A 13476-nucleotide genomic window follows, 5' to 3' on the forward strand; every position below is an offset into this window, starting at 1 on the left:
AGAAGGGGAAACAGTGGCCAGAGACCTCACGACTCCAAATCTAGATTCCAGAGACCCTCTGCACTAAGGTGGACGCCTGGTAATAAGACATGCCACAGTAGGATTCATTGAGCTGTGTTGGCTCAAAGTAAGCTGCACTCCCTTTGAAATTCAAATGAACTCCAGTGCAGTTTCACCTCTACAGAAAGGATATTTTCTTTTTTTTTTTAAATTATTTTTTTAAATTGAAGGATAGTTGATTTACGTTGTGCCCATCTCTGGTGTAAAGCAAAGTGACTCAGTTACACACATATAGACTTTTTTTTTTTTTTTTTTTTTGCGGTACGCGGGCCTCTCACTGTTGTGGCCTCTCCCGTTGCGGGGCACAGGCTCCGGACGCGCAGGCTCAGCGGCCATGGCTCACGGGCCCGGCCACTCCGCGGCACGTGGGATCCTCCCAGACCGGGGCACGAACCTGCGTCCCCTGCATCGGCAGGCGGACTCCCAACCACTGTGCCACCAGGGAAGCCCACATATAGACATTTTTAAATATTCTTTTCCATTACAGTTTATCCTAGGATATTGAATATAGTTTCCTGTGCTCTACAGTAGGACCTTGTTGTTTATCCATCCTATATATAATAGTTTAAATCTGCTAATCCCATACCCCGAGTCCTTCCCTGAGAAAGGATATTTTCTACACCGACTCAGTCCCAACTCTGAGAAACATGTCTGCATTTGTTTGAATATTAAAATTTATTGTTAAATAGAAAACCTTATTATTCCCATGAAATCCTAAAGGTTTTTAAGCATTCACCTTCCACTCCAGAGTCCAAACTCCTAGAAAAGCCCTTCTTCTGCTCCAGGAGGGGATGGTAGGGTGATCCTTCCCCCTATCCTCACCCCACCCCAAGCGTAACCAGTGGACAACAAGGGCATCTTGGTGGCCCCGGGGACTGAGGCTCTTTCATCGCTAGAGGATGCTAGAGACAGTTGGGAACTTGAGTGACCCACCATCCCAGCTGGCCTGAGACTGTCCCCGTTTTAGCAGCGAAAGCCCAGTATCTCAGGAAATTTCTCAGTTACCCTGCCAGCAGGTCAGGAGTTGCTGGTCAGAGGCTGTCCCTCTCCACAGGGCAGCTGCCTCCTGACTTAGAGCCTCTGTTCAAAAGGCTTCTTGATGTGGGTGTCTCCACCTACATCCTGCCTGTTTCAGCCAGTTCTCCTGACTTTGAGTTCTGTTTGATAGCATCCACCCCATCCCATGACTCCTTGGATCTCAGCTACAATCAGTCTCTCTTGGCTTTTCTTGGTACCTCCAGCCCAAGGACACCAGGTTAGTTGCCAAGAAGACCCATAGTTTAGAAAGAGTTTTTAACAACTGTAAGTTACCTGTAAATTTCACGGCTATCCATTCTTATGATAAAGAATATTTACTTCTTGTTGTTTTCTTTAGATCTATGTCATTCCAAAATGCTTGAAAACTGTACAGCATCAATATTCACTGCCCTTTTCTGAGCCCTCTTACCTTCAAGTAAAAGCCCGAGTTGGGGATTCAAGTTTTGATTTTGTTTCTGGTCCGTGGGAGTCCTGGAGGAGTAACACATATACACAAAACAAAAAGGAAATGAGCAACGTTCACTGCTCTTCAGCTGGGTTTGGGGGTTTGCTGCTGAAGCGTGCCTGCAGCTTTAGATGGGCACGTCGGTCCACCAGCAAGAAGGCTGGTTTGGACTGCAACCTTCATTCATTCATTCATTCATTCAACAAATATGCATTGCACACGGAGGTGCTTCAGAGATGAAACTAAACAAAAATGCGGCCAGCACTCACTAAGGCTCTGGCCTGCCGTTACTAACCCTCATGCCCGCTTCTGCCTCCTCTGTGTCCTGCACATAGCCGGGTAAGTGGGAGTTTAATGAAAAAATATACGGCTGAAGGAGAGGAAAAAGTCTTTCCTTGATCATTGTGGGGTCCTGGGGTCTGAAAACTAAACTGACAAAGATGAACAGGAGAAAAGCATATGCATTTATTTAACAGAAGTTTTAGGTGATCTGGAAGTCTTCATAAGGAAATGAAGACCTGAAGTGACAGTTAGACCTGAGTGTTTTGTGCTGGGTTTAATGAGGAGCGTCCAGGCATGGAGGAATATGACAGGTGAAGGAGTATGAGTGTATTAAACTGGGGGGATCTTAACAAGGTCTGTTTGTTAGGGTTCTTCTTGGCGTCTCTTTGTCTTTAGAGATAAGGATGCTCTTTTCCTCCAGGTAAAGGGAGGGCACCTCTCACATGAGGGTTTTATGACCTGTTTCAGGGAAGAAGGGCAAGTGGGGTAGAGGTCAGGGTAAGCTTCCAGCTGTATTTTCTCAAGTCCCTTCAGCTTAAAATACCCAATATGTCCAGGTGCCCTATCTTGGAGTAGCATATTCTGAACCCCATCGCAGCTCTGGCGATAATGATGCCATTGTATGTGATCGAAGAGCCTGTTGTTGTACAATAGATATGCAGGGGCAGAGATCAGTAAAACCAACTCCATCCTCTAGCGCTGCCCCTCCCCCGCAAAGCACCCCCGGCACACCCCTCCTTAACCGCAGCCAGGGCCTTGATGCCGGGACCTGGTTTCCTAGACGCCTCAAGCCATTTGTAAGACGGCACTAAAGTGAATTCTCAAGTCCTCCGTTTATTCAACACAGTAGACAGACAATCCTTGTATCACAGGTCCTGAGTGCAAGCAACAGAATTTTCATCTTTGAACTCCATCACAAAGGGCCTGTGTGCTAAGAACACGGCAGTTCCCTGAATCACGGGGAAGGCTGGGTCGCTGGGTTTGGGAATGGGCGGGGAGGAGAAGAGAATGGCAAAAACAGGCACAAAGCAGGACTAATGTGGTCAGGGGGGCACTGCTGAGCTGAACAAGGTAAGTGCCCAAGTCTCAGAAAACAGCATCCCAATGACGGAGTGTGGTGATGTGTCCCCCACCGGCTGCACCAAAAGAGTGGGGGAAGAACTGGTACCTCTCGCTCTGGTGTGGCTTTTGCAGTCATTCCCCCCTCCCCAAGATATTACAATGGAAGGGAGGGGCCCTGCCCCAGAGGAAACCGGATGCAACAGAGACGGGTAGCCCCGAACATACTGCAGCTCTCCTGACAGGGTCTGGTTGCATCTTTGTAACTAGGCTTCTTCAAGTATCAGTACTTACTCAGGGGTGCAGGCAGCCTCTAGAAGCTGGAACAGTCAAGGAAGCGGAATCTCCTCTAAAGCCTCCAAAACAGAACGATACTTTGCCTTGACCCCAGTGAGACTGACCTGGGGCATCTGGCGTCCAGACCTGTCAGCGAATACACTTGTGTTGTTTTACGCCACCAAGGGTATTACAGCGGCCACAGGAAACCAAAACACTCTGCATGACAAGCAGGAAGGTAGAGAGGGGCCAAGGGGCTCACTTGTCACATCCCAGGAACACAGACCCTGCCTCCTGCTGGGGAGCATCGTCCTCGTGTCCCAACCCAGAACCTCTCCCTAAGTGGGAGAGTCCTCCGGGGCTCAGTAGAGCCCTGGGACAAGCGGCGGTCCTTCATTAGCTCCAGAAGGACGGCTCACCTGCCCTCAGCCTCCGGCAGACAGGGCATCTTATGGCTGTTCTGAATCTGGCGACACGCGCGCTTGCCAGGGCCCGGGGTGGGAAGGTCGTAAGAGCTCTCAGGGCTGATCTGGGTGCCGCCACAGTTCCCTGTGAGTCTGAACTAGCGCATCCATTGTATGAACAAGCGCATGTTGGAAACACCCAGATCGGAGGAGGAGCTGAGCTACAGGCTAGAAAGGTAAACAGTGGTGCTGCTCTGAGAGCCGCCGCTGTTACTCAAGGCATTTTGATCCCGGAGCACCAGACACACGGGCCCCGTCACAGGTATCCTCTGAAGATGCACAGACAAGCCCAGGTGAAGATGAAGCATTTTCTGCTCTTTTTGTTCCCGCCTCAGTCCAAATGTATTTATCTCAACACTTCTCAGCACAGTGGGGTGTGAAGCAGGGGAGCGGAGGGAGGAGACGCCCCAGCGACTCATCACGGGGAAGGGTAATTGGGTCAAACTCCTGTTTACTGGAATGGCTTTCTACTGACACACACAAAAGTTCTGAAATAAAGGAGGCCTGTAATTGTTTGTTTCCTTTTGCTTTTTTGGTTACAACAGTAAAAACTGTCCTTCAGACTTAGCCCCCAAAGACATCAGAGCTCGACAATGACGAATGGGGAACAGATGTTTCTGGGCCGTCAGAATGGCAGCTTCCTCTTCGACACGTGGACTCCAGGATGCAGGTCACTGTCTGGCCTTGGAGGCCAGACAGACCAGGCCTAGCAGCCAGGGCTCGGGCTGTAAGGGGGTGTGGGATGATGGGCCAGGCTTCCCTGGACCAAGTTGGGCAACTCGGGGTTTTTAACTGCCTTGGGGATAAGCGTGTGTGCCTTGAATGAGGAACTAGGACAGGCCCTGACTTCCCAGCAGGGGTGCAGCTCAATGTACAAAGTTCTTGCTCCCCAAGGCCTCTGAGGCAGGGGACAGAGGAGGATCTGCTCTTCTCGGGGCCTGGGGGCCAGCTCTGCAATTCTGTGCCACCCACCTTCCCACGTCACTTCACTCCCCCACTTCCTTCTCCCTGGAAACCCCACGTGGCCAGCCTGGGGATGGCAGATGGGGGTGGACAGATCAGGGCTAACGGCCAGGCAGCCTCTTCCTCTCAGAGGTTCCCCACCTCATCCAGTCTCTGGTCCCCAGTGGCACCAGCCTCCCAGCAGGTCACCCCATGGTTCTCCGATGGCCTCAGTACCTGCTACTTGGGCACCTGCTGCCGGTGTCCTTGGGGTGTTCAGTGGGAAACCCGGGGTTCTGGAGGGTCTAAGAGGGTGCAGTGGACATGACCATGCCAACTCCCAGGGCAGCTGATACCAGAGGCTTGGGGGGCAGCCCACCAGGAGCCAGAGGGGACCCTGCCACATGCCCTGAGGTTCCTCCACATTCACAGCCCCTTCCCCACCCACCAGGAAACAGCTGCAGGGGTTGAGGTCACCCTACACCCTCTTTCCCGCCATACTCACAACATCACGTGCGGTGGCCCCATCTCCACTCCTATTAGGACCCACTGAGACCTACCGTGTGCCAGGCTCTCGACGCCAGCGGCTAGGTTAAGAGGCAGCCCCTGCAGTCCAGCTCCCCGGGTTCAAATCCCAGCTCCAGACACATCATCCTCCACGTGCCTGCGCATTTCATAACCTCTGCGTGCCTCAGTTTCCCCATCCTTAAATGGTGAGAAGTTTAGTACTTTCCAGGGGAGCTGCTTGTGACTATTAAATGTCAAGTGCTGGGCGCTGGGCTGACACGTGGGAGCGCCAGTTACAAGAGGCTCAGAAAGCGGAGCGCCTGGCCTCAGGGGTGGACCCAAGTGGTCGGGCGGGCTGTCCTCCAGCCACGGACCCCACCCCTGCGAGCCTTCAGTAGGCTGGCAGTGCGCATGCGCGGGCCCTGCGGTCCACGCGCATGCGCACCAGCTCAGGCCGGGAACGCTGCTGGGAGCAGCATCCTCCCACCGAAGGTTCGGAGCAGAGGGCAGGGGTACGAGGGGGCGGCTGGAGCCCAGTTCGCTCTCGCGAAGCACTTCCTGAACGGCACATTCAGTTACCACAAAATGAGTCAAGGTCCCTTTCAAGTGGCTTGCTGAGCTTCCCCCTGATCTGACACGGCCTCCCCGGGATGGACGGGCCGCAGCCTTTCCTGGTGAGCTGTCAGGCCCCGCTCGGAAACCCCTCCTCTGGGCACGAGCGCCGGGCCCTGCACAGGCACTGCGTCACTTCTCCCCTGCAACAACCCCATGGGGCAGGGTTTAGTCTTGTCCCCATTTTGGAAATGAGGAAACTGAGGCTCAGAGAGGTTGGGTGAGTGGCCTTGGATCACACAGCTAGTCAGGGTCAGGGCTGGGATTTGAACTCACGCCTGTCTGGCTCATAACCTGCACGCTCTTTCTCCGGGCTCACTGTGGTGAGGGGAGGCCACGTTCACCTTGCCTGCCTGGGTCAGAGAGAGGCCTGGAAGCTCTCATTTGTAAAATGGAGATGCCGGGGAGGTGAGACTATGGAAATGGAAGGATTAGAACCCATTTCTCACAACCCAGGAGGAAACAGGGGACTGTACTTTCTAGGCAGGAGATACAAGGGCCACACTGATAGGGGTAGTGTCTCCCTGTGGACTGATTCCTCATAAGAAGGGGGTCCCTTTGCCTATAAAATGTCTCATCTGAGGGAATTCCCTGGCGGTCCAGTGGTTAGGACTCCACGCTTCCGCTGCAGGGGGCACGGGTTCCATCCCTGTCGGAGGAACTAAGGCTCCGCAAGCTGCCGCGGTGTGGCCAAAAAAAGAAAAAAAGTCTCCTCTGAAAGACCGAGGATGAGGGAGAGAGCCCCAGAAGGCTTTCCCTGAAACCTGGCCTTAGGAGCAGGCACTTGCCTGGGTGGAGGGCGAGCCTCACCTGGGAAGGCCCTTCATCCTGGGGTGGGGAGGTGGGGGGAAGCAGGATGGGGCTCCCCAGCTCTGCCAGAAATGCATGGCCCCAAGGCCCGTGTGGGTCCCACCACAGGGAGGTCCTCTTGGGCCCCTGGGAAAGAGGGAGGGCTTCTCAGTGGTTCTCGGGGAAATAAGAAAGAAAAAAGGAAACAGGTGCATTTGAAACACAAAGACGGCCTGTGGAAAACCCACACTGGCCAAAAGGGTCTGAGTTGGGCTGCGGGTGACTTGGGGCTTTGTTTTTGCTTTTGTCATTGTTGTTTTGATTCAGTTTAGGACTTTTCTTAGTAATCACCACTAGGAAAGTCAGGTGGCCACACAAATGGAAAAAAGAGAGAGAGAGAGAGAGAAAAACAAAACGGGGTGATAACAGCAGATCAACAAATCTAAGGACATTTTCACAGGACTCGCCCATCGTTTTGAGATGGAAATGAGTGTGCGCCTAAAGTCATATCTTTTTTCCTGATTCCCTTTGTCTTTTTTAAAAACCAACTTTCAATTACAGAAATAATTCACAGCCTCCTCGTAAAATACTACACATGATAAATAAGGCTCAGGAACCCCTTGGCCACTGCCCCGTGGAGGGGCAGAGACCCTCCCCCCATCAGCCGCTGCGTTCCATATGCTGGAGGTCTTTTCCGACTGGACGGAGCTTCTTAGGCCTCTCATTATTTACTGCTTAGTTTTCAAGAGTGGGCTCAAAGCCGGCGGCTAAAGCATGTGCTTAAAGAAGCTTGTCCTGTGAGTCAAATCCCAAGCTTCACCACAATGCCTAGCTCCTCAGAAGGACCCAGAAAGGTCTGAATTGCTCCCAGACGCTTCCTCCAAACAATCACTCAGCCTTCATTGCAAAGCTCTCTCACACACCTCCCCACCAGCCCCCATGCTCCCATCCCAGCCCAGGCTTGCAGGCATCAGCATTTCTATTGTAGAGATGGTGCACCGAAAGCTCCTCAGAGCTAAGAGTCTTGCCCCAAACTACCCTCCCTGGATGGTTTCTCCACAACAGCAGCGACTCCCGACCTCAAGTCCTGCCTTCTCACCGAGGTCTCAGGAGATGATAACCTTCCGGGCATAAATGTCCGGTAACCGTGCTCCCATTAGAGTCCCTACATTTCCTGACTAAAGCCAACTGTTCCTGTGTCAGGCTTCATGAAGCTCTGAGTCCGTGTTCTTATGGAGATTTTCCACCTAGTCTCTCAAACCAGGAGCACAGGAGACTCTTGAGGTTCTGGAACATTCTAGCAGATCATAAATACCAGACCTTCAAGCAGCAGGTTGTAGAAACAGGGGAAACAGATGTACCAGCCTCCACACCAACCCTGTCCTTCTCACACCCTCCACTCTGAGCTCATCCACACTGGGTCATGGGAGACACAGTGTCCAAAGTCCCTGACCAGACCGCAGTGTTGCTCTGAGGATGAAGTGGGCTATTGTGTGCGTGGTAGCAACTGAGGTGGGTACCCTCAAGTGGGAACAGGTGGGACAAGAGGTAGAAAAGTAAGACAGTATGAAAAACTTTAGGACCTGGGTCTAGAACACTCTTCCCACAGTGCAGACATCATGCTCTACACACAAAGGACAGTGCACGAGGTCAGGCCAGAAGGGGAGACTAGAACTGCTTTCCCTTCCTGGAGATTAATAGGATTATTAGCACATTAAAGGCCCTGAGAAGTCTTGCAGTAATGGAAACAGTTTAATTCTCTAGCACAATGTTTGCAGAACTTACTAGTTCAAAGAACTCTTTTCTGGCAAAATGCTTGCTGCTATCTGTCTGTGGAACACATGTTGAGACCTGCTGGTCTGGCTATCTGGGGATAGTAGCAATGTTGGCCACAGTGCTTCTTAAACAGTTGTCAACTTCTGCCCCTTACTGCAAGGGCCCTGGCTCCCAGCCTTGCTTCTGATAGGTTAGACAGACCCAGTGTCTAAAACCCTAGGGTGTTTTAATGATGGCTTGAGTTTCAAACTATAGGGTCTCAACCTGTGGCCCCTGGGCCAAATCTGGCCCACTGCCTGTCTTGGTAAATAAAGTTTTATTGAAACACAGCCACTCCCATTCTTTTCCAAATCTGGCCCACTGCCTGTCGTGGTAAATAAAGTTTTATTGAAACACAGCCACTCCCATTCCTTTCCATATTGCCTCTTACTGTTTTTGTGCTACAATGGTAGAGTTGAATCGTCATGACAGAGACTCACAAAGCCTAAAACCTTTACTATTTGGCCTTTAGAGAAAAATTTTGCTGAACCCTGGTTTAAGAGAAAATCAAAACTTACCTGAAGGGCTTCCCCGGTGGCTCAGTGGTTAAGAATCCGCCTGCCAATGCAGGGGACAGGGGTTCGAGCCCTGGTCTGGAAAATTCTCACATGCCGCAGAGCAATGAAGCCTGTGTGCCACAACTACTGAGCCTGTGCTCTAGAGCCCGCAAGCCACAACTACTGAGCCCACGTGCCATGACTACCGAAGCCCGTGCCCCTAGAGCCCGTGCTCCACCACAAGAGAAGCCACGACAATGAGAAGCCCGCACACCACAACGAAGAGTAGCCCCCGCTCGCCGCAGCTAGAGAAAGCCCGCGCACAGCAACGAAGACCCAGCGCAGCCATAAATAAATAAATAAATACAAACTGACCTGAAATATTGACTCTATAAAGCCTCAATATCATGGAAAATTTAGACTCTAAATCCCTATAATTTGGCCCAATGCAGTTGTGCTGTGGTAAGTTGTTGGTATTACTGGCCCACACAAGGGTGTGTGTGTGTGTTAGGAGGATGAGAATAGAAACAGGGATGGGGAGGGAGGAAAGTTTTACTGCTTAACAATGTTGAATCTGGAGTCAGAGTGGGGCTCAAATTCCAGCTCCATTACTGTCACCCCATAATAAGCCTCAGCTTGATCTCAGGTGAAAAACACGGAGATAATTCATCACCTGGACGGGATTGTTATGGACAGTGAATAAGGTCACATGTGCAGAGACCCTCTGCCACCTCGCAGAAGACTCAGCATTTCTTATTAAGTGTGCCCAACATGCATTAAGAGCTCAACAAATATGGCTTCCATCCAGGAATTACTCAAGGGACCCATAATCGTATTTGAGGGGCTGGTACCATCTGGGCAAGACAAAAAGCCCCGCTCTCTCCTGATTGGATGTGAGGTGCTAATAATTCGAGTCACCTCCTGGGTGTGACCCTCAGCCCCGTTCTCAGATGCCGTGTGTGGGCATCAATCACGTCACACGTACCTAGGGAACATCCAGCTACTCCATGGATAGACCACGTGACCGCCTGGGAAGCAGATGGTCCTGGAAGTGTAACCCACAGACTGAAGCCCAGTGGGCAGAAGCAAGGTGTGAGCCACTTTTATCCTGGCATTCGCGATGGGGGACATTTAGGATTCCGGAGGGCAAACGGAGCAGGGATGCTCTCTGTCACCCAGCAAGGTCTGCCAGGAGAGACGCTGGTGTTTACCCGCCGCATCCTTTAGCTTCTATTGCACTCACTTGCGTTGTATATTTAATGGGGAGATTTGCTGAAGTGGTTACTAAGCCACAGGGAATAAAGGAAGGGAGCGGGGAGCCCCTCTCTGACCCTGAGGTTGGCAAAGTCACCTCCTTAATCAGACCTGTGCTGGGCTATGACGTTATTCACGTTTAGGGCATCAAGCCTGGAAGCTACAATTGTAGCAGGAGCTAACTGGAGTCCAGGCAGCCTGTTTCTGCCATAGATTTATGATGTTTATTCAACGATGGACAGGAACGTTCAGGGAAAGGATTTTCCCTCCCTCTCCTCACGGTACATTGTCAGTCCACAGTGATCAAGGTCCTGACTTGGGGGTGAGTGTGCAGAGCCTCTTTTAAAATGTCTTCATGGGCGAGAAGAACAGATCCTGTATCTGACCTTCACCGACTGTTCAGCGCTAAGCTGAAGGAGCGGTCAGCGGGACGAGGGTTTATCGCGGGACCGAAGGACCGCATTGCTTTGCCCGAGATGCCGTATCGGGTGCTATCCACACAGGCCCGATGAATCAGGAGCATCTGGCCGCCGTGCCACCGCGCCGGAGACTTGGAGAATCCCCGACAGAGGCCTCCACGCTCCCTGCCGAGGGTTTGTTCTCAGGTTCTTGGAGCTGATTGCTGGTGACTCCAGAAAAGGGAGGTCTCCCGTTTCCCAAGTTTTCCTACCTCCTTTCTGTGATGAGACACAGAAAAAAGGAGAGTCGCGTGTTTCTGTGTCAGTCTAGACAGAACAAGACTTCTGGACCTACAGAGTGACGGAAAGGCATCGACTCTCAGAGGGGAGCCCCTTTCTGGAAGTAGGTTCCTTACTCGCGTCCATCCTGCACTTGGACCCGGAGGAGAGGAAATGCACAAACCCTACAGCGCTCAGGAGCGTTTGTCTCCCCTGCTCTGGTCCTGCTGCTCTTTAGTTGTATGACTTCGCCTTGGGCCTGGTGATGGGTGATAAACTGGGGACAATAATACCAACCACGTGAGGTTGTTTCACAAACTAAGTTCACATTTTAAACAGTTTGGTTAAATAAACCCACTCCGAGTACCAGCCTTGCCGCTTCCTCACGGGGTCGTTTGGGGCAATTCGTTTGCCCACTCTGAGTCTTCATTTCTCCATCTTAAAATGGGGAGGAATGGGCCATGGAGGAGTGTACGGAAGTGCTTTTTTTAAAACCAATATGCTCAAAGCTTTTCAATAAACATTATTTTCATGTCTCAATTTGATGGAAAGATGTATTTCTCCTTGAATTTAAGGAGGAATCAGAGGAGATCGTACAAACACTGCCATAAATCAAGCTAAAAATCTATTTTTACAGGCACTGGGAGGGGGGGATCTAAGTGACACCCCAACATGTTACTCTTAGAGGATTTGAACGTTTTGCCTAATTTGAACCCTGTAATTTCACAACCTTTTCTTTAAGAGAGGCCCAGCTTTCCAGTACTTGTGTTTGTTTGTTTTGTCATTTAAGCCAGTGTGGTGCAACAGATATAAAGTAGGCACTGTTTTTTCTTTTTTTTTTTCCAGTAAACACTAGAATTTTCCTGTTTGAACTCAATATAAGAAACAGGGAGTATTTGCCACCTTCGGGGAGCCCTTTTCCTAACAGGGGTTCAGGAGAGGAGAGCTGAAGGAGATTCAAACGTGACTAGCAGTGGGGAGGATGAATTGTTGGGGAAGATTTATTTACTGGTGGAAGGAATACTTTCAAATATACTTTTCTCGGGACACACCACAACTTCCATACAAGTATTTATGTAACTTTGCAAAGCACTTTCGAGATAGAAACACACACGTGCACATACGCAGGAGCTATATTTAGTAATACTACCCATGCAGTCTTTGCCTTTAAAACTCCTATTTCATCATCTGGCTGGACAGCCAGCAGCCTAGTCATTACTAGGAACCCGGGGAGGAAGAGCCCTGTAGATACTAGAACCAACCACCCAACCAGAGCAGGGACAGCAAGCACCACCACAACTAAATGACTTTTTCAAGATTACAAGTGCATCCGAAAACAGCACACAATTTTTCCAATTTCAATATTGCAAATGCAAATATTGCATTTGCAATGCAAATCAACAATGCAAATCAACAGATTTACAAAACCAAAACAGACTCACAGACATAGAAAACAAACTTATGGTTACCAAAGGGGAAAGGGGAGGGGGAGGAATAAATTAGGAGTATGGGATTAATAGATAGATGAATAGATTAATACACTCCAGTATGTATAAAATACATAAACAAGGACTTGCTGGATAGCACATGGAATTATATTCAGTATCTTGTAATAACCTATGATGGAAAAGAATCTGAGGCTGTGCATCTGAAATCAGCACAACATCAACTATAGTAAATCAACTATAATTTAATAAATAAAATGTTTTAAAGAAAAATAGTTTGAAATGAATCAAGAGGAAAAAATGTATGAACTGCAGGCAACTGAATTTCTCAAAAATATTTTATTTACAAGTAAAGCCTTACAAGTGAATATTCAGACTCACCAGTCCCAGCAAACGTTGCACTGACTGATACCCTTGTCAACTAGAAAGGTCAGAAAATGAAGGAGAAGTTTCCATTCTGTAGTATTTACTGACGTCTTCCCTTGTTTGATTTGGGAGAGTGGTGATTTACAGAGCTATTGCAGTGTGTGGAACAGTTTGCCGGTAATGCAAGGTTAGGCCTTCCAGAACTAAACCTTCAGATGAGTTGCGGGGGACCAAAGACCTCCTTAGGCTTTTCTGCAGAGTAGACTCATATGTGTGTATGTTCATAACATTTACAGAAGTGAGGCGCCTGGAGAACAGGAAAGGGGTGCTTTACAACACAGATAAGCACTGATTAGGAGTATGAGGTCATCCATCAGATAAAAATATCATACACACAACCTGGATTTTAGCCCATTCTATAATTTATTCTGAAAGAAAGGAGGGGAGAACGATGGGAACCCAGAGCCTTGGGAATTGACTTCCCACGAGCTGCCTCTCTCAATACATTTTGTGGTTTGCTTCAATCGCATCTTTAAAATTGGTGGGAATATAAATTGGTGCAGCCACTGCAGAAAACAGCATGGAGTTTCTTAAAAAACTAAAAATAGAACTGCCATATGACCCAGCAATTCCACTCCTAGGTATATGCCTGACAAATCCAAAAACAATAATTCAGAAAGGCACATGGGCCCCAACATTCATAGCAGCACTATTTTCAATAGCCAAGATATGGAAACAACCTAAGTGTCCATCAAGAGATGAATGGATAAAGAAGTGTATATATATATATATATATATATATATATATATATACACACAATGGAATACTACTCAGCCATTTACAATAACATGTATGGACCTAGAGGGTATTATGCTTAGTGAAATTAGTCAGACAGAGAAAGACAAATACTGTATGATATCACTTATTTTTGGAATCTAAAAAACACA

At 49.4% G+C, this 13476-nt stretch overlaps 1 long non-coding RNA gene across 15 annotated transcripts in view; it reads right to left on the bottom strand.

Moving 5' to 3' along the window:
* The window catches only part of LOC137205937 (uncharacterized), a 137072-nt gene that overhangs the window by 57949 nt on the left and 65647 nt on the right, over nucleotides 1-13476 (bottom strand). The gene's annotated exons all lie outside the window — the stretch shown is intronic.

The sequence above is a fragment of the Pseudorca crassidens genome, chromosome 14 (genome assembly GCF_039906515.1).
Source record: "Pseudorca crassidens isolate mPseCra1 chromosome 14, mPseCra1.hap1, whole genome shotgun sequence".
Taxonomy (NCBI): Eukaryota; Metazoa; Chordata; class Mammalia; order Artiodactyla; family Delphinidae; genus Pseudorca; species Pseudorca crassidens.